Genomic DNA, 26,956 nt, shown 5'->3' on the forward strand with positions numbered 1-26,956 from the left:
TTACTTCTTGGCACTTAAACTCAATCCCACTGTTGATGAAGGCCAATGCACTGAATGCCTTCTTAACTACAATCAATTCCAGCTGCTACCATCTGGGAAGTGGTACTGCAGCATAAAAGACAGGACTAACAGGCTCCTGGAGAGCTTCTTCCACCACGGCATCAGACTGATGAACTCATGCTGACTTGAGTATACTCTATATTACATTGACTATTCTATTTATTATAAATTATTATAAATGACTATGATTGCACATTGGACATTCAGATGGAGACATAATGTAAAGATTTTGACTCCTCAGGTATGTGAAGGATGTAAGAAATAAAGTCAATTCAATTCAATTCAATTCATGGGGTCAACCTGCACAGCAGCTTTGAGTGTCCTATGGACTCAGATCCCAAGATCCCTCTGATCCTCCACACTGCCAAGAGTCTTACCATTAATACTGTATTCTGCCATCATATTTGACCTACCAAAATGAATCACCTCACACTTATCTGGGTTGAACTCCATCTGCACTTCTCAGCTCAGTTTTGCATCTTATCCATGTTCTGCTGTATCCTCTGACAGCCCTCCATGCTATCATGGAAGTGGTGGAATGGGTTAGTAAATTTGCTGATGACACAATACCCCCACCCTTTACTAACCCATTCCACCACTTCCTCATCCAGGTCATTTATAAAAATTGTGAAGAGACGGGGTCCCAGAACAGATTCCTGAGGCACACCACTGCTAACCGACCTCCATACAGAATATGACCCATCTACAACCACTCTTTGGCCTTCTGTGAGAAAGCCAATTCTGGATTCACAAATCAAGGTCCCCTTGGATCCCATACCTCCTTAATTTTCTCAATAAGCCTTGCATGGGGTACCTTATCAAATGCCTTGCTGAAATCCATATACACTACATCTACTGCTCTACCTTCATCAATGTGTTTAGTCACATCCTCAAAACCTGATTGAATTTTTTGAAGATGTAGAAGAATTTTAAGGACTAATTTTTAAAATGAGTTAAATATGTCAAGGTCAGTGATATTAATGTTGAAAGTTGTAGCTCATTTTAATTTAAGCACCCTGATATTCTCAGCTATTTCCAGTTAAGTTTTACCTAGTTAAAGGCAAACTAGATTTTCCAATCTCTATAATAACCATTAGAATGATGAATTTTAATTTGATACACCAGCAAGACGATAGCATCTTTGAACAATTTGGTTCCAATTAGTGTAGCCTTTGACTGTAGCCATTCCCATTAGGAAGTGTCTTGGGACAGCAATCTATATGGCATGTTAATTGCAGCTGTTTCCATCTTGTTAGTCTGACTGGATTTAAAAACAGTTCCCAAAAGAATACACCTCTGAATTAGAAGATAATGTACTTTTTACTCAGTCTCTATTTAACATAAAATTAAAAGCATTCCAATTTTGTTTGCTAATTTTCTGAAGTTTTGAAGAAAAACAGATCATCTTATTTGCTTAAAAGTAACACAGTTTGAATATATCAGATTAATTTTTACTTTGCCTGTATCATTTTAAACTACTACCATTCTGAATATACAGGTTTTCAACTTTGGAATACAAATGTTTCAATTTACAAATGTTCCATGTACCAAAACTGACATCTTTTTTATCAATCTGTCTATCTTGTATTAGTTAAAAATATATTTTAAATAATTGTCAGCCTCTTTTCATCATTTTGCCCAAAATAATTCTGTTCTCTCAATGATCCAGTTATTCCTAAATCATAATTTCTTTCACTTAATAATCATAGATTTCCAAATTTATTGATTTGAGTTGTATACAAGTTCCTGGTAAATTTTGATATGTATTTCTTGGGTAAATTTGTCAATTTGTTATTCAGCCAGAAGATTATACTAAACATCAGTCAGCTTGGTTATGGTCTCCCAACAATCTCTACTGTCCCCTTAAGCTAAACGTCCCCCAAAGCTATTAATTACCCCAGTCCTGAACATGAACTCAATTTTCTTATCCACATCTTCCTCCTTTCTCACTCTATGGATGTTGCCTGACCTTCTGACTGATCCAGTATTTACAATATTTTTTCCGGATTTCTAGCAACTGCAGATGTTTAACTTTCAAGATTCTCTGTTCTGGTATTGGTACTTCTGTCCATCTTTTCAATAATTCCAATAGCTCTCAACATGCTGCAGCATAGAGTCTTAACTTGGCAGATCTCATTTTGTTTAGTGAGTTATCAACTTGAGGCAGATGTTTCAATAATTTGAATTGGACCCTAGATTGCAGTGACTCTAGACTAATATTTACTTGGATGCTCCCTTGGAGCATTTCCAATGAATTGGCTCCATATTCTTTTCTAAGGAAAAGCAAAATACAATATAAACAGGGCTTCGAGCAAACAATATGTGTGGTGCAGATCTGTGCAATTAGTTGCCATAGTTACACAGAAGTACAAGACCAATAACTTGTAGCTATGAGAATACTGTTAAAAACATGTTATTGCAATGAACAAGAATAGAATGCAATGTATTCATATATGTATGTATGAAATATATTTGTGTATCAAGAAAATCAACAAATTGAATTTAACATGATAACTTCAAACATTCATCATATCGGTCCACTAAATTTTGATTAGATTTTGACTGTTTGGATGAATTTATCTTAATTTTAAAAACTGTCTTCTACATATGGGAGACTTGTTTCTAAGCATGTTTACAAACTGCCTATATTCTATTTCTAATTCACCATTATAACTACCAGCCATTCCTGTTTTACATGGGCAATCCATATTTTAAACTTAGTCCAGATCTTTTTCCTTCCCAATTTTTTTTCTTCACTTCTTCCTTACCAGAAACTATATGGGCAACGATTCTTAACCTCCACTATGTCTATGAATGTTTCTCTTATTTCAAGTGGAAATGAAGGAAGAGTTGGAGAAAAACAATGGATTGGAAGAGAATAAAGAGAACAATGACAAAGATCTTTGCAAAGCAATTGGGCAGCAGGAGGATCTCCAATGAAAGAAACATGCTGGAGGAATAAGGTTGGACATGGCAAAATAGATTAAAACATGTCAGAGTGAACTGAAGGGAAATAGCAGAATTCAATGTTCATGCTCTTGTTTCCAGGTCTTTCTCCAATGCACTGGGATTTTTAAACCTGCTAAGTTGATTTATCTCACATATTTCAGCATGTACATTTCAAAGTTCAAAGTGAGTTTGTTAAGTACATATATGTCACCATATGCAGGCATTCAAAGTAGAACAAAAAATACAACAGAATTAATGAAATACTTGATTGAAAGACTAATAAAACAAAATCAATGTGCAAAGGAAGACAAGTTATGCAAGTAAATAAATACTGAGAACATGAGTTGTACAATCCTTGAAAGTTAGTCCATAGGTTGTGGAATTAGTTCATTGTCGAGATAAATAAAACTATCCATGCTAGTTCAGGAGCTTGATGCTTGAAGGGTAATAAATATCCCTGAATATGGTGGTGTTGGGCCCACGGCGCTGATACCTCATTCCTGGTGGCAGCAGCGGGAAGAGAGCATGGCCTGAATGGAAGTAGTCCTTGATGGTATAGTGGGTAGCTTGAAGAGACTTGGTACGTCACTAAAGATTATAGCAAATTTCCACAGATCTATCATGGAGAACATTCTAACTTGTTGCATCACCATCTGGTATGGGGGTGAGGGGCACTGCGCGAGATCAGAAAATGCCACAGGAAGTTCCAAACTCAGCCAGCTCCATCATGGACACTTACCTCCCCACCATCAAAGATGTTTTCAAAAGGCAATGCTTCAAACAGACGGTATCCAAAATGAAGGATCCCCACCACCCAGGACATGCCCTCTTCTCATTACTACCATCAGGGAGAAGTAGCACACAATGTTTTAGGAAGACCTTCTTTCCTTCTAAATCGGATTTCTGCATAATCCATGAACCCATGAACATAACCTCACTATTTTGCTCTGTTTTTACACTACTTTTTAAACATATTTTTTATTCTATTTTTATGGATTGCATCGTATTGCTGCTGCAAAACAACAAATTTCACATATACTATGTCAGCGATGAAGAAAACCTGCTCCTGATTCTAATTGAATTACCTGAAGTTATCTTGCGCCCATTTACTGATACCCCATTCTACAAGTCCCTATTCAACCTTGGGCCCTCAGTGAAACAAATTTCTTGGATATGCATATAGCATGGAATATGTAGGCAAGCACGTTTTTATCACGCTGACTTGCAGTCAAAGTGTGCTACACTGCTTTGCATGAGTATTGTCAGTAAGTTGTTACTTTTTGAGTAATTTTACAGTAGCATAGTAGTGCAACAGTGACTATAATAGTACTACTGTTCCGGTGACCCAGGTTCAATTCCCACTGCTGTCTGTAAGGAGTTTGTACAGTATGTTCTTCCCATGACTGTGTGAGTTTCCTCTGAGTGCTGTGGTTTCCTCCCGCATTCAAAAAACATACAGGTTAGTAGGTTAATACGCCACATCGTTATAATTGGGCACAATCTTTTTGGGCCGGGAGGGTCGATAACTGCTTTATCTATATAAATAACTAACAAAATCAATAAATCATACATTTTTCTTAATAATTGCTGGAAGAGAAAAATGTAAGTATTGCATTCCCCTGCATTTTGCTATTTTTACTTAATTTCTCAATTTGATTTGATGATGAAGTGAATAGGATGAAATTCTGGAGGAAAAAAATCACTGGCCATCTTAGCATCAATTCCATTTCTGTTTCATTGAGCGGGCAAATACAAATGAAGTGGTTATGGTGAGATATTGTCATTTAACCCTATTCTGATCATGTCCAGCATCTATTTACTCCTGGTAACATGAAACACTTCTACATTTACAAGAAGTAAATCTAAATAAGCATTGTTATTTGGATTCTCTTCTTGCAAATGTAATGTCAACCATACGATTACGAAAGAGACATAGAAGGATACAAAATGAAGACTAATCGGTAAATGTCAGAGCTTAATCTTGATGCAGATTGCTATTGTTTTGATGTTATTCACTGAAGTGGAGATGTGCCATTAGATAGCATCCTGATTTCACGATGAGGTTTTCTCATAGGTAGTTGTGAAATAGTAGCATGAAATGACATTTAGCAAAAAGATGATGATGATTTTATTAGCCTGTATGATAAGCCTGTAAGATGTTTGGAGAACTTTTCCAGAAAAATAAACCTGGAAAACAGCAACGAAGTAATTTAAATTAGCGCTACAGTAAAAGTGGTAGCACAGAATCAAATAACCTTGGAATGTCCAAGAGAACTTTGAAGGCAGAACAAATATCCCTCAATAAAGATACACCATTGAGAGACAGATTAACATCATCAGCTTCCAATAAAGAGATTAATCCACAACTCTCAGGAGTGCAGTTGCAAAAACAGAAACAAGGTCAGCTCATACTTGAGCAATGAAAGCAGCACAAAGTAACAATAATTCAATAACACTGACTAAATGAATGGTTCTAGATTGAAAATGTAAACTTTCCTTTGTCTTATGAATGCAAGGCAATAACTTACCAGGTACTCACAAATTGTAATTAAATTATGATCATTACTGAATGGTGCACCTGCTGAAAGTTTGAGAAGAAGTCAGTTGACTAGAATTTTCTCCGGATGCAAACATCGACATAAACCAGGTTCCATGCCATTTTATAAATGCTCCAATATGTGTTATTGCTGCAGATAACTTTTATAGGAAACTAATCCCTTAATTTTGAAGTCAATTGAAGTGAGAACATGGATCAAAGTATATCATTTAGGCACAATTAATTTTCAACAAGATATTTATTCAAAACATGAGTCCTTGTCTGTTTAGAAATTCAGCAGCATATAAGCGGAAGAAAAATAAACAATGTCAATGCATGTTATTTAGGGTTTTTGCTATAAAGATTGAAGTATATTGTTCTTTCACACAAGCAGAAATGTATTACATTTCCTGGGTGTTGTACATAGAGGTAGTTCAGATATGTTTTAGTTATGCTACTCTGCAGTGGTCAAGATAACAAGATAATTACTTCAACAACAGTAGGCTGGATACTGGTGGACTTAGAGAGCACCTTTCTTTCTTCTCCTGTGTTCGGCATTATCCCTTGAAATTGTGTTGCTTCTAATGACCTCCCAGCATTGCTGTTACAACCCTTTGTAACCTGCCATCAAAGGCATCTATATAGAAAAAGGCCAACAAAGTCATGAGGGATCCAACCCACCCTGCCTATGAACTGTTTGTCCCACTCGACACAGGGAAACAGCTACACAGCAGCCATTCCAGGACCACTGGACTCAGATACAGTTAATTGCCCCAAGCTGTCAGGCTGATCAACAATTCCACCCATTAACCCAACCCACACCATTACTACATGTACATCACCTATCACTTTATCTACATATAATCAGTCAATGTAGATAACAGTTACTACTATATTGTGTTTTATAGAATTGCTTTTAAACTTACTGCGTTTTTTTATGCTGCATCAGACCTGGAGAAACAATCATTTTGTTCACCCTGACGCTCATGTGCTGAAGAATGACAGTGAACAATCGTGAATTTTGAATCTTGATGAAACCATAGCTGTGATGATCTGAGACATTTAGAAATAGTTGATAAAACAATTAAATATTTAAGATTTAATGGACCACAGTAAAGTAAGTTCACTTACTGCATTAGCTCCTTGCAAATGAGCAAAAATTGTTAATTAAAATAAAGCAGAATGAAAGAAAACTACTTGCTAACAATTTTAGTGAAAGTTGGCAATCCCTTCCAGATGAATAGATTTATGATAGACCATCAGCAATTACTGGTGATAGACTGTAGTGTATAAAATATTCAAATGCCAAAGTCCAAATATTTGGAAAGACATATTTTCAAATATGTTGTCAATCGGATGAGATGTTACAATTAACGGCATCAGGATGCAAAGAAGAAGAATTGAGAAACTGCCTCATATGCTTATTCATGAGCTCATTCTCAATCAAAGGTAAAAGACATTGGAAGCTCACTCATCAAATGAATGCTGATTCAGGGCCGTCACAAACTTTACAGACATAATTGTTTCAAAAAAGTGCATTTGAGGAGCCACTTTGAGATTTCTTCTCAGGTTATTTTTGTTTTTGTGTCCATGCAATAGTGCATCAAAGATTTTCATACATTCATTTTTATTAGTAATCAACATTACGTTGAGAATATATCCAGTACTACAAGTAAAGTCCGAGCTATAACGGTACATAGATTAAATTGATTGATTGTAATAAATAGTGTATGAAGATTATGATTGTTGTAACATTAATGCCTTACTTTTATTCATTTATTGAAGTTTTTATTCTGCCTGCTAGTATTCAAGGCCAGTGCCAAATTCAATCATTTGCACATTTTAAAAAAATCAATTTACGTGCTTGTTGCAATTTTCTCAGGGTATAAGTTTCCTGACATTTCCTCCAGAGAGGCTAAGGATTAAATCGTACAGCAATGGGCCAAATTGCATAAATACTCCTTGAACCTTGATGTAAGGTACTGAACAGAAATAGGGAGAAAGGGCTTATACAATTTCATTGCTTAATTGTAGAAAATGCATTCTGTATTTAACATTATTCAAGTAAGAGTTCATTTTCTCCAGTCAGAGAGAAATGCTGCCTATCTGTACTCATTTTGTTATCACTGTAATTCTGCAAATCCTCTTCTAAAGTTTTAAGACCCATAATACACAGATAACAGTAATTGTCTCCTCCATATAATAGAAATCATGCTCACCATCTTAGGTGGGCATGAAAACACCTTCAGGCAATTACTTAGAATTTAATGGGAAATACTCAGGAATAGGCTTGAGTTTCAAATAAAAATTCATAAACCTGAATTTCTTCACTGGATTAGAATATAATGTTCTGCTATGATAACATTGTACAAACAGAGCAATGTAATACTAAAATAATTTTCTACTTTTACATTCAACTACATATTTATTGTCCACGTTTCAACATAACATTTTTAAACACTGTTTTTCAAGGTTATCTTTCAATTGTAGTTTGTTCCTCAAATTTGAACTGAATCTATACAATATTTGTGTTGAGGACCAAACAGAAAGAAAAAATATCTTGCACTCACATCATACTTTTAACACTTTATACTTGGTATAACATATGACTCTGAGTTAAATTTTGAACTTTTATCCTTACTCTCTCCAACACTATGTGCTCCTTATTATATTATTGCTTATTCAAGTGTTGCCTAAGCTCAAAATGCTGCTAAAATATATGCTTTTGTTAGCTCCAAGCATTACCAATGTTTGAAGTCACAGTTCATTCAAAGGACAATGGTTGCAGTGTTGAAAACGGATCATCTAAGCTCCAGGATTTCATGATAGGATAGTATCCTGGGCCCAAGCCTCTTCAGTTGTGTTTTTTTCTTTCATAAGTGGCAATATCTTCTATTGTCCAAAGACATTTCCTCAACAAATGAAACAACTCACAGCTGGCAGTTCGTCCTAATCGATATTAATGCATGAGCTGATAAGTGGTAAATACCATTTTTGCAGGAAATGTTCAGCCAATAAACGTCTTCAACAAGGAGATTTGAATCACATAGGAACACCACACAAAATGCTGGAGAAACTCAGCAGGTCAGGCAATATCTATGGAAATGAATAAACAGTCCATGTTTCAGATTGATACCCTTCATTAGGACTGGAAAGGAAGAGGGTAGATGCTTTAATCACTTACCCCAAACATTCAGAGCCTTTAACATCCTTTGTTTCACATCATGAAATCCACTGGGGTATCACCATTGACCAGATACGGAACCAGTCACATAAACACGACAGGAGAAATTTGTTGGTAGTTTTACCTACACTTATTTTCTGAGTTTGTCCTGAAGCATTATATAAGACCACAATACCATAAGATATAGGAGCAAAATTAGTCCATTTGGCCCATCGAGTCTGCTCCACCATTTCATCATGGCTGATCCAATTTTCCCCTCAACCTCATTCTCCTGCTTTCTCCCCATATTCATTAATGCCCTGACCATTCGAGAAACTATCAACCTCTGCCTTAAGTATACATAAAGAATTGACCTCCATAACTGCCTCCAGCAAGGAATTCCACAGATTCACCAGTCGCTGGCTAAAGAAATTCCTTCTCATCTCCATTCTAAAAGGACACCCCTGGATTCTGAGGCTGTGTCCTCTGGTCATAGACTCTCCCACCATGGGAACCATCCTCTCCACATCCACTCTATCAAGACCTTTCACCATTTGATAGGTTTCAATGAGGTCACCTCTCATTCTACTGGATTCCAGTGAATACAGGCCTGATCCTAAGTCATCTAACGGTCTTCATATGACAAGCTGTTCAATCCTGTCGATAAAGCACTTGTCTCATTGAGCACATAATCCAAAACTCTGTTGAATTATTTCTTAAAACCTGACCAAGAACAAATAAAACAGTATGTAAACAGAATCACAACAATGAATTTTACTTAATAAGTCACATGAAATTTTCAAGGGTGTGCAATAAATAGTGCAAGCTTTTATACTTTAATAGGATTTATGTATAACAGGTCAACCTTCACTATCCGGCACCACTGGGACCTGAGGAGTGCCGGATTAGTGAAAATGCCGAATTACAGAAGAGTCAGATTAAGCATAATCAGTGCCAGATTACAGGTAGTCGGATTAGTGAAGGTTGACCTGTATTTATTCTTTGTAACTTTAACTATTGCCTCTATATTCTGACACCTCACTACCTCCAATTTCCTTGCAAGTTATTGCTTAACTTGAAATATCACTCATATATTTGTTAAGTAGGACTTATTATGATTATCAAGCAACAATTTGTTGCATCCTCTCTCTTTATTTACAATCTAAAATCCAATTCAGTTTATTCCGTGCAACATCCCAATGCTTGCCAAGTTCTAAAATGACAAATATAACTTGATAGAGAAAAGTCTGAACTTAATAAAAGTCTGATGGTTGCTTATGAGTAATTCACTTGATAGTAATATTTGCAAATGTTTGTTGAGAACAGATATAACTGTAATGGAGCCATAGTTATTATAGTCATTTAACTTAACTGACATTGCTCCCTGCAGAAGTAAGGCTTGTACACATACTTCAGGATTTCCTTTCCATATTTCAGCCTGTTTGACCACCTGACTCAGGCCTCTTGAGCATCTGTGTATTTAACTGATTCATCACTGGTGGCTATGTCTTCAACAACTAAGTTATCATAAACTCTGAAACTCCCCTCTCCAAAAGTCTCTTAACTTCACCATCTCTCTATTATCCTTGAAAGCTCACCTTACAACATATCTATTTCATTGAACTTTAAACATCAATCCTAGTATCCCACTTGTTGACTCGAGATCAGTTATAATATTACACAATATTTCTGTGAAATGTAGTCTTGTTTTCTTTTAAAAACATGACGCAAAATATTTTGTCGTTGCAATGCAGTGGTCATTTTGATTGCACCTAAGTCAAAGACAGAGAAATGTGTTCATGATCAGTAGTCTTGACTTTACTGATTAAGAGATAAATATAAGCTAGTTACCTTGTCCTTCATCGTTAAAGATATTTTATCTCCGGACCTAAGAAAAGTAAAAAAAGAAAATAAGGCCTAAGTGGCCGAAATGGTGCCTTAAGCCATTCAATAGGATCATGTCCAAGGTGACATTGGAGTCAGCTCCACTCTCCAGCTTACTTTCAATCATACTTGCTTTCTCTCAAGACCAAAAATCTATCTCACTCTGAATATTTTCAAAGATCTCTAGGGTACAGTATTCTACAGATTCTCAACCCCAGAGAGAAAGTATTGTCTTCATTTAAATGTTTGACTCAATCTTATATATCTAGCCTTACCTTCATAATTAAAATAAAGGTTTGAATGTTTCATAATGTTAGATATATTTACATATTTTTGTTTTGACATCTGCAATATATCTGGAATTTCTTCAGTCATCATATCAAACAGAATCTGACTATAATGAATCACTTGCAGTAAAACAAGTATTCATTTATTAGCATTAATGAGTTCAGAACTATATAAAAGTAAATTTGCTAATGCTACTGATCCTACAGTTAGCAACATTAAAGGAAATTATGTGCTACAGCCATCTCTCAACAGGACTATGTATGTGGTTTCTCCAGCAGAAACACATGCTCGGTGAATTTAGCAAGGTGAGAATTAGAAATATAGCCTACTCTTCCAGGAAACGTCAAAAAAGTGTGTCTGAAATAAGATTAATTGGACTATTCCCAGTTCAAGATAGGTATATCTTCACAGTACAGCAGTTGTGACTCAACATTAGGTAAACAACCTTTCACTAAATTACTCATTGATTTTGCTGTTTTTTTTTAATACAAAGACGTAAGTACAGTCAATCTATAAGAAAAAAACAGCTATGGCACCAATGCTATCAGAATCCCCAGCATTTCTTTGTCAATGATAACTGCAATTAAAATTATCAAAGGATATGGGACTGAGCGTAAAATCACACTGAGGTAGAAGATCAACCATGATGTTGAAGAAAGATGAAGCAGTCTCAAAGAACTAAATGGTCCATTTCTGTTTCTATTTCTTATCTTCTTATCTTTTAGAAATGAATCAACAACCTTATTTCCAGAAATAGTAGGGGACAGAGGGTCCAGTGAGATGGAGGAACTGAGGGAAATATATGTTAGTAGGGAAGTGGTGTTAGGTAAACTGAAGGGAATCAAGGCAGATAAATCCCCAGGGCCAGATGGTCTGCATCCCAGAGTGCTTAAGGAAAGAACCCAAGAAATAGTGAATGCATTAGTGATAATTTTTCAAAACTCTTTAGATTCTGGACTAGTTCCTGAGGATTGGAGGGTGGCTAATGTAACCTCACTTTTTCAAAAAGGAGGGAGAGAGAAGCCAGGGAACTATAGACCGGATAGCCTAACATCGGTGGTGGGGAAAATGCTAGAGTCAGTTATCAAGGATGTGATAACAGCACATTTGGAAAGCAGTGAAATCATTGGACAAAGTCAGCATGGATTTGTGAAAGGAAAGTCATGTCTGATGAATCTCATAGAATTTTTTAAGAATGTAACTAGTAGAGTGGATAGGGGAGAACCAGTGGATGTGGTATATTTGGATTTTCAAAAGGCTTTTGACAAGGTCCCACACAGGAATTAGTGTGCAAACTTAAAGCACACGGTATTGGGGGTAAGGTATTGATGTGGATAGAGAATTGGTTAGCAGACAGGAAGCAAAGAGTGGGAATAAACAGGACCTTTTCAGAATGGCAGGCAGTGACTACTGGGGCACCGCGAGGCTCAGTGCTGGGACCCCAGTTGTTTACAATATATATTAATGACTTAGATGAGGGAATTAAATGCAGCATCTCCAAGTTTGCGGATGACACAAAGCTGGGCGGCAGTGTTAGCTGTGAGGAGGATGCTAAGAGGATGCAGGGTGACTTGGATAGGTTAGGTGAGTGGGCAAGTTCATGGCAGATGCAATTTAATGTGGATAAATGTGAGGTTATCCACTTTGGTAGCAAAAACAGGAAAACAGATTATTATCTGAATGGTGGCCGATTAGGAAAAGGGGAGGTGCAACGAAACCTGGGTGTCATTATACACCAGTCATTGAAAGTGTGCATGCAGGAACAGCAAGCGGTGAAAAAGGCAAATGGTATGCTGGCATTCATAGCAGGAGGATTCGAGTACAGGAGCAGGGAGGTACTACTGTAGTTGTACAAGGCCTTGGTGAGACCACACCTGGAGTATTGTGTGCAGTTTTGGTTCCCTAATCTGAAGAAAGACATCCTTGCCATAGAGAGAGTACAAAGAAGGTTCACCAGATTGATTCCTGGGATGGCAGGACTTTCATATGATGAAAGACTGGATCGACTAGGCTTATACTCGTTGGAATTTAGAAGATTGAGGGGGGATCTTATTGAAACGTATAAAATCTGAAAGGGATTGGACAGGCTAGATGCAGGAAGATTGTTCCCGATGTTGGGGAAGTCCGGAACGAGGGGTCACAGTTTGAGGATAAAGGGGAAGCCTTTCAGGACCGAGATTAGGAAGAACTTCTTCACACAGAGAGTGGTGAATCTGTGGAATTCTCTGCCCCAGGAAACAGTTGAGGCCAGTTCATTGGCTATATTTAAGAGGGAGTTAGCTATGGCCCTTGTGGCTAAAGGGATCAGGGGGTATGGAGGGATGGCTGGTACAGGGTTCTGAGTTGGATGATCAGCCATGATCATACTGAATGGCGGTGCAGGCTCGAAGGACCGAATGGCCTACTCCTGCACCTATTTTCTATGTTTCTATGTTTCTATTGTGACGAGAATACACATAAAATTAAGATGTTTGCTGGCCTGGGTTAGCATCAGTGACATCAGCAAGTGGTCTGCCACCTGCCCTCAGGGGAAGGAGAGATAAGGAACAATGGAGCAGCGTCTGGAGATGTGTAATGAAGGGACAGGAGAGAGAGCTGTCTGGAGCGGCTCCCCCTTTGAACCCTGAACCGTTTGAAGTGATGGACAGGCGATACCCCAGCAGGGGGATAAAAAGGGACCGGTTCGCTAAGGCAGGACACACACACGCCACCCGAGGTAACGAGACCCTGGAAGCGGTACGCTTCTCACGAGTCGGTGGGAAGTACCAGACAACGGCCAGGGTGGAAAGGTACGATCAGCGGGAACCCGGTGTGTGTCCGCCCTTGCCTGGGTGCCGGGTTCACTGCAGAGGATCGACCGCATCTGGAGGAAGGGTCACAGTCGGTGACCTCAGGTGACATCACCAAGGACCCGCTCAAAAGCTGCTTGTGAGCCATCTCGCCGGTCTGTGAGTGAAGCCGTGTCTGAATGATCAGTTGTTCCTGTTCTCTCTCTCTCTCCCCCCACGTTGTCCATCGCCATGGCAACGATTACTGCGAACTGAACTACTAAACTGGACTGAACTTTGAGTCACTTTGAAATTTGGTCATTTACCCCTAGACAACGATAGAGCTTGATTGATGCTGTTATCTTAATTCTGTGCACATGTGTGTTTATCATTGCTGAACTGTTGCATTTATTATCCTTTCGATTACTGTGTTGCTTATTTCTTTAATAAAACTTTCTTAGTTCTAGTACTCCAGACTCCAACTGAGTGATCCATTTCTGCTTGTTTGGCAACCCAGTTACGGGGTACGTAACACTATGTTTAGATGAAGGTTTGGGGATCTTGGGTCAAGCATCAGAGAAGTCTAGTCTGATTCCAGTTATAGGTGCTCCTAATGGGCCTGTGCAGTTTTGCAATAAATATATACATATCGATATTGAATTATTATTTATTCCACTTATATTTGATGGAGAAGTCTTTGTGATTTGTGCAAGGACATGAGGATATAAAGTTGACTGGTGTGGAATATCTAAATGTTATATTAGAATAGATGGAGAACTACCTCATACTATTTGGTTCACTGAAAAATATTCAATAAGGCTTTGCTCTGCTTATAAACCAAACATGCTTATTGTCAGAATTATTTTGTACTTATTGCAGGCAGAAGATTATCCTTTGTTGTACAAGTTAAATAAGAGATGTTGTGATGTGTGCATGTAAACTCTGCTATGATATTGGGTATAGTGACTTGAATATAATTACATTTCTGAGCTGACATCCACCATACATGCATCACTGCACCCAATGTTTAGCCCATACAACAGACATCAATGTTTTACCCTCCGTCCCTATGTTCTCAGGATATAAGTGACAGTTGCATGTTTGCTGACATTTTCTATTCTTAATTATCTTTAACTAGTTATTGTGAACTATTGACTTCCACAGACTAAGTCAAAAATGGCAAGCTTTTTACCTTGCAATGACAAAAGATCTATCTGTATCTAAAACATGAGGGGAAAATCGGAAGTTTTTGCATTTCTTTAAAAGTTCTCCTGGATCATTTTATTCATAGCCATGAAAGCTGCTTGTTACATTTATTAAATGTGCATCTGGTAGATAATAGCCAAAATTCCAGTGGGTGTGCAGTATGGAGCAAAGAACATGGATCAGATTAACTTCTTTGTTCAGCACTTTGTTGATCTTCTCTATATTATTGTGACTGAACCCACTTGCTATAATAGTATGTATTGCAATACTCTGTACTGTGCATTAAAAAATGGCCTCTGATTTGCACAGGTTTTTCTTTTACCTGTTAAAGTCAATGTTGATTTCTGAGGTGGTGAGGATACTTCTGTAGGTCACAAAGAAGTGCAACCTATGTCTTAGTATATGAATGATAATTTTTGCTAGTTTGCCAATTAATAAATTATTATCAGTCTAAATAACTGGTAAATAAGTTTACAAAGAATCTAATTTAGTACAGTGTATGTATCTTGTTTCTTGTGGAGAGAATGTACCTAGTGATTTTCCTCTCATGCCGATTAAGTACCCATATTAAAGGGAGATTTTCTATTTGCAAAATGACTTCTACATTTTCAATGCAATTAGACCAGGACACTAAATCATCAGAATAGTCAAGCCCAGAAGTTAAATCATAGATAGTATTAACAATGACGGTATGTTGAATATCAAGTCTTGCATTTCGTTCTTAGCTTTCATTTTCACATTAAGGAATGAGTAATCATTATTTGATTTTCTGGATGGGCAAGACTGAACGGGTTTCAGACAATGGTTTCTTTTTTTCATGTGTATGAAGAGATTAACTCTCTACTGGTGAGGGTAATTACAGTTCAAGTGATAGTGTAACATAGATATATCGGCACCATTATTAATCTTATTCTGCTGAGATAAATAAGCACACAATATAAATTATAATTTCTGTGAAAAAAAATTTAAAGATTAAAACATTACTGAGATTCTTATATTTGCTCAGACAAGAAATGCATAAAATACCTACTGGATTGCAAATAAAATATTTCTTCCAAGTCAGGCAGAAAAAAATTAGATAAGCCACAAGTAAAGCATTAAAATTTGTTTCATCACAAATTATAATATGTTCTGCAATCAGTATTCTGTTTAATACAATCAGTGCATAAAAAGACAATTTAAATATAGATTTTCCTTTCCTGTCAATTTCTTCTTGACTAATGATTCGTAACCTGCTTGGGTAACCATTGCTCATGAGTTGCTCCAGACAATTAATGCCAGTAGTCTACTGAATCACGGAGCACATCTTTAGAAAGTGATCAAGTGCAGAAACTGTGACTGTATTTCTATTCCCAAACTCTGCAGGCATTGACACCAATTATTGCACTCTCCAGTGCTGCTCCAGCTGAGCTACTCTAAAACCATGCAAATTGCACAATGAACTTTAAACTCTGCCGGTTTGTCTGGTTCTGATGCTCACTGAGTAAAATTGCCAAGTCATTAGCAGAATATTTACTATAAGAGACAGCTATAGAGAGAAGTCACCTTGATACTCCACTGAACAATGCAGTAACATTATCGTACTCACTTTTGATACGAAGCAAGCGACTTTGTGGTGTTGAAGAACTGTAGAAAAATCAGCACCCTGAAGGAAGTCTTTAGAAACACAGGTCAGTAGAGAAAATATGGCAGGGCATGACCTTTGAGTAGATTGCTCTGATCTACAAAATGCTGGAGGAACTCAGTAGGTCAGACGGCATCTATGGGGAGGACCAAACAGTCACCATTTCAGGCTGAGGCCCTTCTTCAGAACTCATGAAGGGTACTGATGAAAAGTCTCAGCCAAAAACATCAACTATTTATTCCTGAATTAAACTGTTACTTTTTTAGTGTGATTGACAGAGGAACAAGTCTTTGTTCAAAGTCTCTCTTCCATCGCTCATGATTTTGCATGTGTCCATGCTTGGTTCAGTTATTGTTTTTCTTACTGAAGTCAAAGCAACTCACTCTGTTCTTGCATTTGCAGCTTGGGAAGGGATCCGTTTGGCTGTCTCTCTTTTTCAGCTACAGGTATACCTGTTGGTGATATCATTTGCAAGCACAGGTTCAGGATCCATGTGATGGCATTTAGCCATGCCTCATCAATGTTTATTTCATTTTTTTTCATTAACTCCAAGGATGACACAGCAGTGAAGCGGTTATTTTTACCGCCTCACGGCTCAAAACACCTGGATTTTCTCCAGATCTTATATGCCGCTTGTGTTGTTCCTATGTTCTCATTTGTGGCTTACCCTCAGGCGCTGTCATTGCATGCTAGTTAGTAGGTTCATTAGCTACTGTAACTTGTCCAAAGTACAGATGAGTCTCAGGATAATAAGTTGGGGAGTTGATGGGAGATGGATAAGGGTTGGGGAGTTGATGGGAGATGGATAAGGGTTGGGGAGTTGATGGGAGATGGATAAGGGTTGGGGAGTTGATGACAACACAAGACTAAAAAGAAAAGCAGATATTTGCTTGCTGGTCATTGTAGACACAATGTGCCAAAGGGGCTGTCTCCATGCTGCACGACCTTTAGCAAGAACCAATCAATTTGGCCCTGTTGTGACCCTCACTTCCATCCTCCTGACCACAGTTCCTTGCCCTACCTTGGTATCGTGTTTGACTAAGTTGTAGGCTTCTTCAGCATTTTGCTAATTTCACAAGCCCAGTTTTCATTGTGCCTATTATAAATGATTTCTTACATCTACCTCTGCATCCTCAGTTGGCATTTCTCTTTCCCAAACCATCTGCTTCTAATGCCATATTTCATACCTTTGGTACCTCCAGTTTCAATTGCTGCTACACTGTCTTGGCCAGCTCCCTTTCTTCCACCTATCATAAACTGCAGATCATCTGGAAACTCTCCATATCCTTCACTGGGAAAAAAAAACAGGCTGGAATTAAGCCATATTAGAAAGAGAAAGGGAGTAAAGTGGAGAGGAAAAATGCTTTACTGCTTGTATTTATAGCATAGCAAGTTAATAGCTCGGAAACATAGTCATTTTTACAATGCAGGAAACTGTCATCTTAATTGAGAACAACATCCAGCTGTCTCATTGCACTGAAGTCTCTATTAGGGACTAAACTTCAGCACTTCCAATGACTTGTATGAGAAAAGGAATTAATGAATGAAATTATATTTTTCAAGGTATCCACCTGTTACAAGAATCACCCCTCGTAATAATGATCAGTGAGGCACAGAGAGTCTGTGCTTACTGACAAGTAACTTTTATTGTTTCAACTAAAAGCACGTGGGTTCATGAACTGTCTCTGAATTCCCTGACACTCCATAAACAGTCGCTGAATAGAAAAGGATATTACCCGGGAAAGAAGTCTACGCTAGCCAGGCATTCCTCGTCGTCCCGATCTCCACGTGTCCGTGGGGTCTTCCTTATCCCTGCTGGTTGTTGTCTGGCTGCTGGAAAGTTACCGTCCCTGCGTATTTGGAGCTCCTAATGTTACTCATCAATTGAACCATTGGATCTCCACCCCATTGGCTCAAGGTCACCTGACCTACCTGGGTCACCTTCTTACTGATCATTGTACAGGGCTACTGCCAACATTGTTTCAAGGCTCTGTCCACCCCAGCCTTGTGTATTTGTGTCTAAAAACTCTGACTGGTCCAAACCAGCGAAATGAGGCAACCCAGACAGAGTCTAACGAGATTACCGATTGCAGGTCTGGCATTTTACAAAACAAGTACTACTCCTATGAGAATGGTCTCAGGTATATTGCTCTGATTATATTGCCCCAGAGCAAGGATCAGTTCAGCGTCCATTTCCTTTACATAACAAATAGCTACTTGTTTGAGAATGGTCTCAGGTCTAGCAGATCATTACCTGAAGCTTCCTGTGACCACGTTCAGTTGCTCTGATTAGATTATCCAAGAGCAAGAAACTGTTCAGAGTCCACAAAATGGGGGAAACAAAGACAACTGGCTTGTCTGCTTCCCTTGTCCTTGATCAGACTGAAGTTTCTTCTGGCCAACATCTCCTTCCTCTTCAACACTCACAACACGCTGGAGGAACTCAGCAGGTTGGGCAGCATCTGTGGAAACGATCAGTCAACGTTTCGGGCCAGAACCCTTCGTCAGGGCTGTAAGGGAAGGGGCAGAGGCCCTATAAAGAAGGGGAAAGATAAAGGGGTGGGGGAGGAGAAACAGGGAGGTGATAGGCAGGAAAGGTGAAGAAGGAATAGGGGAAAACACAATGGGTAGTAGAAGGAGGCAGAACCATAAGGGAGGTAGTAGGCAGCTGGGGGAGGGGCAGAGTGAAACTGGGATAGGGGAAGGTGGGGGAGGGAATTACCAGAAGTTGGAGAATTCGATGTTTATACCAAGGGGCTGGAGACTACCCAGATGGTATATGAAGTGTTGCTCCTCCAACCTGAGTTTAGCCTCATCATGTCAGTAGAGGAGGCTATGTATGGACATATCCGAATGGAAGTGTGAAGCAGACTTGAAATGGGTGGCAACCGGGAGATCCTGTCTGTTGTGGCAGACGGACCGTTGGTGTTCGATGAAGCGGTCCCCCAATCTGCATCGGGTTTCATCGATGTAGAGGAGGCCGCACCGGGAGCACCGGATGCAATAGATGACCCCAACAGACTCACAGGTGAAGTGTTGCCTCACCTGAAAGGACTGTTTGGGGCTCTGAATGGTGGCAAGAGAGGAGGTGTAGGGACAGGTGTAGCACTTGCGCTTACAGGGATAAGTGCCGGGTGGGAGATCCGTGGGGAGGGACGTGTGGACCAGGGCGTCGCGGAGGGACCGATCCCTGCGGAAAGCGGAGAGGGGTGGAGAGGGAAAGATGTGCTTTCTTTCCTCTTGGATCCAAAGTTGGATCTGCTTCCTCTTGATCCAAAGATATTTATCTTAGGATCATTGTCCTCGTCTCATTCAGTTGACTGCTCATAGGACTGCCATGGAACCCAGCACGTGTGCAACACTTAGGTTCTATTTAAAATATTAACATTTACTAACTAAATTCACCCACTTTACACTGACAATCGTCTCTGTTGTATCATGAAAGCATTATCCTCAATTTTTCCCATTATTTCAGCTTTCCATCTTCTCAGTTGATATACATTGAGCAACACAATTATCAGGGTACTCAAAATTAGTATTACAGCAGCATGTGATACTATTCTTACCCATGGATGTATTTGAACATTTGTCCCCCAATTCCAAAATTTACTCCAAAAGCCTGGGTTACTCAATAGTTCATTTGCCTTACCAGCGTGTGTTTTAATTAGCTTAGTGTGTTTGGTCCATTGATGGATTATCTCCCTTGCCTCCTCCACAACACGTGTCCAGTCTGCGGTCAAATGAGGAATTGATGGCAATTCAGTAACAACATAGTCCCGCAGATACTCATCTGTATCAGTGTGTTGGATCTTGAAGTTCTCCTTCATTGCTGTGTATAATACAAATTTGAGTCCTCCATTTCTCCTTTGTTAGACTGTATTACCCATGTCCATTGAGATGATTTATTTCTGTTCACTGAGTGTTTTCCAAGCAATGATATCACTCTTGACACATTTATCCACTGTACTGGCTCTGGAACAAGACTGACCATGGTCCCAGTCATGGTAAATTCCATTGCACCAAAATACATTATTCTCTTCATGTTGAATTAAACTTGTAACACACATGGGTAAAATCTGTTCTTATTTCCAGTTTAAGTCTTAAATTATTTTAAGTCCATATTTTGTATCTGTTTTTCCTAGCTCCCAATTGTCTTTAGTCTCAAGCCACCTGTCTTTTCTTACCAACTTTTGTTTCAGGATAGGAGGGACAAGCACTGGCTTATCTTCCTTTTCCTTTGATTTTTTGACAAAGCTTCCCTGATTCTCAGGATGAGGGACTGAAAATCACCCCCTTGATAGGGCCAGTTCCCATCTTCTTGGAACAGTTGTTCCATCCTCAGGTCTTCCAAATCAGGGCTATCATGTACATCAATTTTTATGTGCCGATGGTGATTACATTCCTGTTTCTCTGCCACCAATTTTAGCTGGTAGATATGGCACCATCCACTTTTATCTGGAGAAGTCAGCACTTCGTACACTGAAGGGCTAATTTTGTCTATAATTTCATAGGGCCCTGTAAACCTTGGATTGAAATATGAGGTGGGTTGGTGTATTCTAATCATCACTCTTTGTCCTGGGCTTAATTCTATGGGACTGACTTTTGGGTCAAAGTAGGTTTTACTCTGTTGCTTTTTCTTTCCTGTTTGGTGGGCTGCCACATAATTGGCCCCTTTCACTGTCTCTACCAATTGTTGTACCCACTTCTCTGACACAATCCCATCGATTTTGGGTTCTGAGATATCTAATCCTAACAACTCCTCCAATCCTCTCATCTCTCTTCCGGTCATGAGTTTATACAGGGTGTAACCAGTTGAAGATGCCTCTGTACTCCTTATTGTCATCAAGGCATAAGGCAAAACTACTTGCCATGTTGTTCCATGTTGTTGCACCATTTTTACAATCATATTTTTTAGTGTTCAATTCATCCTTTCCACAATTCCACTGGACTGTGGTCTATGAGATATGTGAAATCTTTGCTTGATCCCTAAAAGTGCCACGACATCTTGCATTATCTGGGCTGTGAAATGTGTGCCTTGATCTGATTCGATACTCCGGGGTAGTCCCCAGCGAGTGAATGTCCTTTCCAATAGAATTTTTGCTGCGGCCTTTGCTGTATTTGTCTTAGCTGGGAAAGCTTCCACTCACTTTGTAAAGTCATCTATTACTACCAGAATATAATTGTACCCTCCAGGGGTGGGCGGTAAGGGACCAGCGTAATCTGTCTGCAAATTAGTCCACTGCCCTTCCACTGGGCTAGTGTGCAGAAGGGCTCCTTTCTTTACATTTCTATCAGGATTATATTATGCACAAATCAAGCTATCTGATCTGCTTCCAACCCCTCCTTTTTCTTTTGATATAAATGGACCCTTGGGATCATTTGCTATCATAACTTGACATTCATGTTCACTTCCTTGGTACACCAGGTTATCAGCTAACATAGAGGTAGTGTTTACTCGCTTTACACTAATATTTCTTCCTTACAGCAGCAATGTCCATCTAGCAATTCTGTTTTGGCTTACTGGACCATCTTTAATCCTTCCATCTAACAGTAATTGTATGGGGGTATGTTCTGTCAGTATTGTAAGTGGATTAAGTCCCACTATGTAGGTGTAATGTTGTACTGCCCAGAAAACTGCTAACAAGTGTTTTTCACATACAGTATACCCCTGTTCTACTGGTGAGAATACGCGAGATGCATACACTACTGGTCTTAACTTCCCATGCGTCTCCTGTAATAACACTACTAAGAGGGTGGTATCAGTTGTAGCCACCTCAAATGAGAATGGCTTGTTTGGATTTGGGGTTTTTAGAGCAGGCACAGTGGCCCGTGCTTGCTTCAGAGCTGTGATGGTCCGGGTGTGTTCTGATTTCCATCCCCATGCCACATTCTTTATCAGTAACTCCATTAAAGGAGCTGCTTTAGTGGAAATCCATCAATGTGATCTTTACAATATCCTACCAGCCCCAGAAAGAACCACAGCCCTTTCAGGTCTCGGGGAATAGGCAGTTTAATAACTGATTCTACACTTTGCTTATCAATTTCTCTTTTCCCCAGTGTCAAGATCATTCCCAAATAACTAACTTCTTTTTTCGTTACCTTTGCTTTTTTAGGGTTTACCTTTAGTCCCAATGCAAGTAATAATTACAACAGTTCTGTCAATAGCTGATAATGTTCCTGCTTGGTTTTGGTCTGCAGGAGTAGATCATCTACATATTGTACCAAGCACTCGGATTTTTTGAAAGCTGTTTTAATCCTTCACCTAAGTGTTGGTGAAATATAGATGGGGAATTATGGAACCCCTGTGGTAGGGCAAGTCCATGTATACTGCTGTTACTGAAAGATAAATGCAAATTTGTGTTGGCATCCTCATTCTAGTGGGATAGACCAAAATCCATTATTTATGTCCAAAACTGTGAACCATTGCCTCTTTCATTCTGTTTGACCATTGTTTCTGGGTTAGTTGCTACAGTTTTGGCTGTTAACGGAGTTACTTTATTCAACTTTCGATAGTCTACTGTCATTCTCCAACTACCATCTGGTTTCCTCACTGGCCATATGGGCGAGTTGTTAGTGGAGGCTACTGGACTCAGTACCCCTTGTTGTACCAAACTCTGTATTGCTTTACCAACATCTTACTCTGCTTTTTTTGGGAAACCCATATTGCTTCTGTGGTTTGGGGTCTGGATCTTGTATGCACACACTGCCAGCCATCTTTCTGCAGCCATGCTTATACCTTGCAAATGCCCCTGAGTTCTGTGCAATGATTTGCTGCACCATCTGATCATTGCTCATCTCTTCTGGTTTTATCCACATTTCATCCATTGTGCATATTTTATTCTGATATTCTCCAGCTGGGATCTGCATGTGGTGAATGTTATTCATATCAGTTGGCATCTTCCAAATCACACAATTAACTGGGTCAAAACAAAGCCCTGCTTTGGCCATATAATCACGCCCCAGAATATGTTCCTGCTCCCTGCGTAATTCCACCAACACTATTGAATGTTTCAATGCTATGTCTTCTGTTCTAGCTTCCAGTAGTACACTCACATGTCCCACTTGTGAATGTCCTGTGAATCCACTTCAGATAATTTTACCTTGTGTCTTCCAGTTTACGTTATTTACACTAGTGGTGTTGATGGTGGTTCGGGATCCTCCAGTGTCCCATAAAAACGGTAACAGGGCAGCCTCTGACCTGAACACTCACTAGAGGTCTTCTGGTTTCATCCCACCGTGTGTCACACTCCCATGTTAGTGAGGCCTGACACTGTCATTGAATCTCAGGGTACAATTCTGTGGATGGTAGTGCCTCCACCATGTTATTTTGTGGACTCCGTCTTTCTGGCCCCTCTAAGGGCAAACCACACTGCTCTGCTCTTTCTTGTCTCAGGTTTGGACATTCTCTTTTAATGTGCTCCCCTTGACCACAGTTATAGCATTTAATTACTCCACCTTCAGTTCTCCCTGTTACTGGCCCTGTTCCATTTCCTCTGCCCTTCCTTGCCCCTTGATGGTGTGGCAGGGAGGTCCTCAGGGTACATCCCTTACCCTCATCTCTCCAGGCAGGTGTCTGACTTCTAACAGACATTCCCATTAGAGAGTTTAGGTGGTCTTTGTATCTCCTTTTCCCACACCCTATACATTTTCCTCAGTAACCATGCTTCAGTATGGGTGGATTCAGAAGGATCAAACATTTCCAGTGCCTTTTTAGATTCATCAGTATAGTGACACACCAGTGTCCTCAACTATCTATTCGATGTCTCTGGTCCTAAATGGTCCCACTCTAATGCTGTCCCATAAACCCCTTGGAACACAGCCCATAAATGCAGTGGGATGTTCACCTCTCCTCTGGTAACATCTGGCTAGCATGGCTACCGCGTCCTCTCTGTTAACTCCCACAACAGTCGTTATTGTGTTTTTCAGTTCCTCACTTGTTCCCCCACCATGTCGTTGTATATCTGGCAAAGCTGAGTGTATATTTGGGAGTGAACACAGTATAATCAGTTTCCTTTCCTCAGAGTCGTCTAGGCCATATATTATTCTCTGATGACTAGTTGCTTGGAAAAGCTCTCGAGGATCGTCTATAAGCACAGATGTCCCGATATCCTTAGCAATATCTCTAAGCTGCTGTACGCCGAACGGTGTGGTGTGTGCTATATTCTGATTTTGATCTGCTCCCCCTGCTCCCCCCTCTCTGATAGTAACTAGAGGTGCCAATCGTGCAGACGGCTGCACTGGCTGTCGTTAGTAGGGTGTCAGTGGGAGTTCCTTGGGAAATGGTGCTTTGTAATTATCGTAACTGTATCTAGTAGCTTCATCTGCTAAATCATGCCAATCAATATCTCCACATTCACCTTCCTCCTCTTTTTCCGATCCAAAAGCACATGTTATTCCTCGCTGTGCCGCAAGTTGGTCCTGCAGCTTTTGAATATGCTTTAAACACTTTGCATGATCTCCAGTGTTACTCGTCCTTTCCTGTGCTGATTTCTGAATCACATTCACAGCCGTCACTGCACTGTTTCCTTAATCCTTCCACTTCATCCTTCACCAGTTCAGCAGCTTCCTCTAGTTGACTTTTCTCTTTAAGTAATTTCTCACACTTCAACTGAAACTGGTTCGTGTGCATCGAGTCCATACCTCTCTGACTCAGTAAATCAGTAACCCTTTCTCTAAAGGTTTCTACCTCCTTTTGGAGTATTTTGTGTTCTCCTTCTAGCCTATCTCACTCAGCTTCTGTTTTATGCTGATATTCTAGAATTTCCTGTCGTAACCTATCTCGCTTGGCTTCAGCTTTATGCCGACCTTCGTTTTCCGATTCTAATCTATGCCGTTCTGCTTTAGCATTTTGTCATAATTCTATCAAATCCTCAATTAAACAACCAACTGTTACTGATTTTTGTAATTGTTTAAACTTCCTGCCCGACAGCTTCCCTTGGACAATTTTCCATAGAGCATCACCAGCAGTTTTCCCTTCACAGGCAGGGTGACCGACAGACTCCTCATATTGTGGCCTCTTACCCAACACATATTTCTGGAGGTATCCCCTCCAATCAAAACAATCCAAGTCCTGTGGACTTGCAGAATTTCCTGAATTCTTCATCCTGGGTCAGTAACCGCTAACTACCCAGTTCCAGATCTCTGTACCTCACCCAGGTGGTCTGACTCGAATCTCTCACTGAAAAAAGAAATTTATCCTCGAGTCCACCCAGGGACGCACCATATTTACATAAGAAAATAAGAAATAAGAGCAGGAGTAGGCCATCTGACCCATCAAGCCCACTCCACCATTCAATAAGATCATGGTTGATCTGGCCATGGACTAATCTCCACCTAGTTGCCTTTTCCCCCTAACCCTTAATTCCCTGACTATGCAAAAACCTATCTAATCTTGTCTTAAATATATATTTACTGAGGTAGCCTCTGCTGCTTCGTTGGGCAGAGAATTCCACAGATTCACCACGCTTTGGGAAAAACGGTTCCTTCTCATCTCCATCCCTAATTTTACTTCCCTGAATCTTAAGGCTATGTCCCCTAGTTCTTGTCTCACGTACCAGTGGAAACAACTTTCTTGCTCTATCTTACCTATCTCTTTCATAATTTTATATGTTTCTATAAGATCTCCTCTCATCCTTCTGAATTCCAGCAAGTACCCTGACCCCCTCATCTCTGGAATCAGCCAGGTGAACCTCCTCTGCACCGCCTCCAAAGCTAGTATATCCTTCCTCAAGTAAGAAGCCCAGAACTGCACACAGTACTCCAGGTGCAGTCTCACCAGTACCCTGTACAGTTTCAGCATAACCTCCCTGCTCTTAAATTCAATCCCTCTAGCAATGAAGGCCAGCATTCAATTTGCCTTCTTGATAGCCTGCTGCACCCGCAAACCAACCTTTGTGATTCATTCACAAACACTCCCAAGTCCATCTGAACAGCAGCATGCTTCTTTTTTTTTTTACCATTTAAATGATAATCTGCTCTTTCATTTTTCCTTCCAAAGTGGATGACCTCGCATTTACATTGTACTCCATCTGCCAGACCCTTGCCCACTCACTTAACCTATCTATATATCTATGTGGATTCTCTGTATCTTCTGCACGGTTTGGTTTTCCACTCAACTTAGAATCATCAGCAAACTTAGATACACTTCACTCGGTCCCCTTTTCCAGATCATAAATGTACATCTTAAACAGTCGTGGGCCCAGCACCGACCCCTGTGGCACACTGCTCACCACTGATTGCCAGCCAGAGTCACACCCATGTGTACCCACTCTCTGCTTTCTATTAGTTAACTAATCATCTATCTATGCTAATACATCGCCCACAGCTCTATGCATCCTCATCTTATGGATAAGTCTTTTATGTGGCATCTTATCAAATGCTTTCTGGAAATAAATGTCTAAAGTCAGAGATGATCTTCAAAGTTTTAGCCAAGATTATAGCACTTAGAATTGGCAGAATTATCAACGGGAGCTTCAATA

The 26,956-nt window shown here is 39.6% G+C and overlaps 1 protein-coding gene across 3 annotated transcripts in view; it reads left to right on the top strand.

Moving 5' to 3' along the window:
• The window catches only part of tenm1 (teneurin transmembrane protein 1), a 2,340,669-nt gene that overhangs the window by 585,240 nt on the left and 1,728,473 nt on the right, over positions 1-26,956 (top strand). The window lies entirely within an intron of this gene.

The sequence above is a fragment of the Mobula hypostoma genome, chromosome 10 (genome assembly GCF_963921235.1).
Source record: "Mobula hypostoma chromosome 10, sMobHyp1.1, whole genome shotgun sequence".
NCBI lineage: Eukaryota > Metazoa > Chordata > Chondrichthyes > Myliobatiformes > Myliobatidae > Mobula > Mobula hypostoma.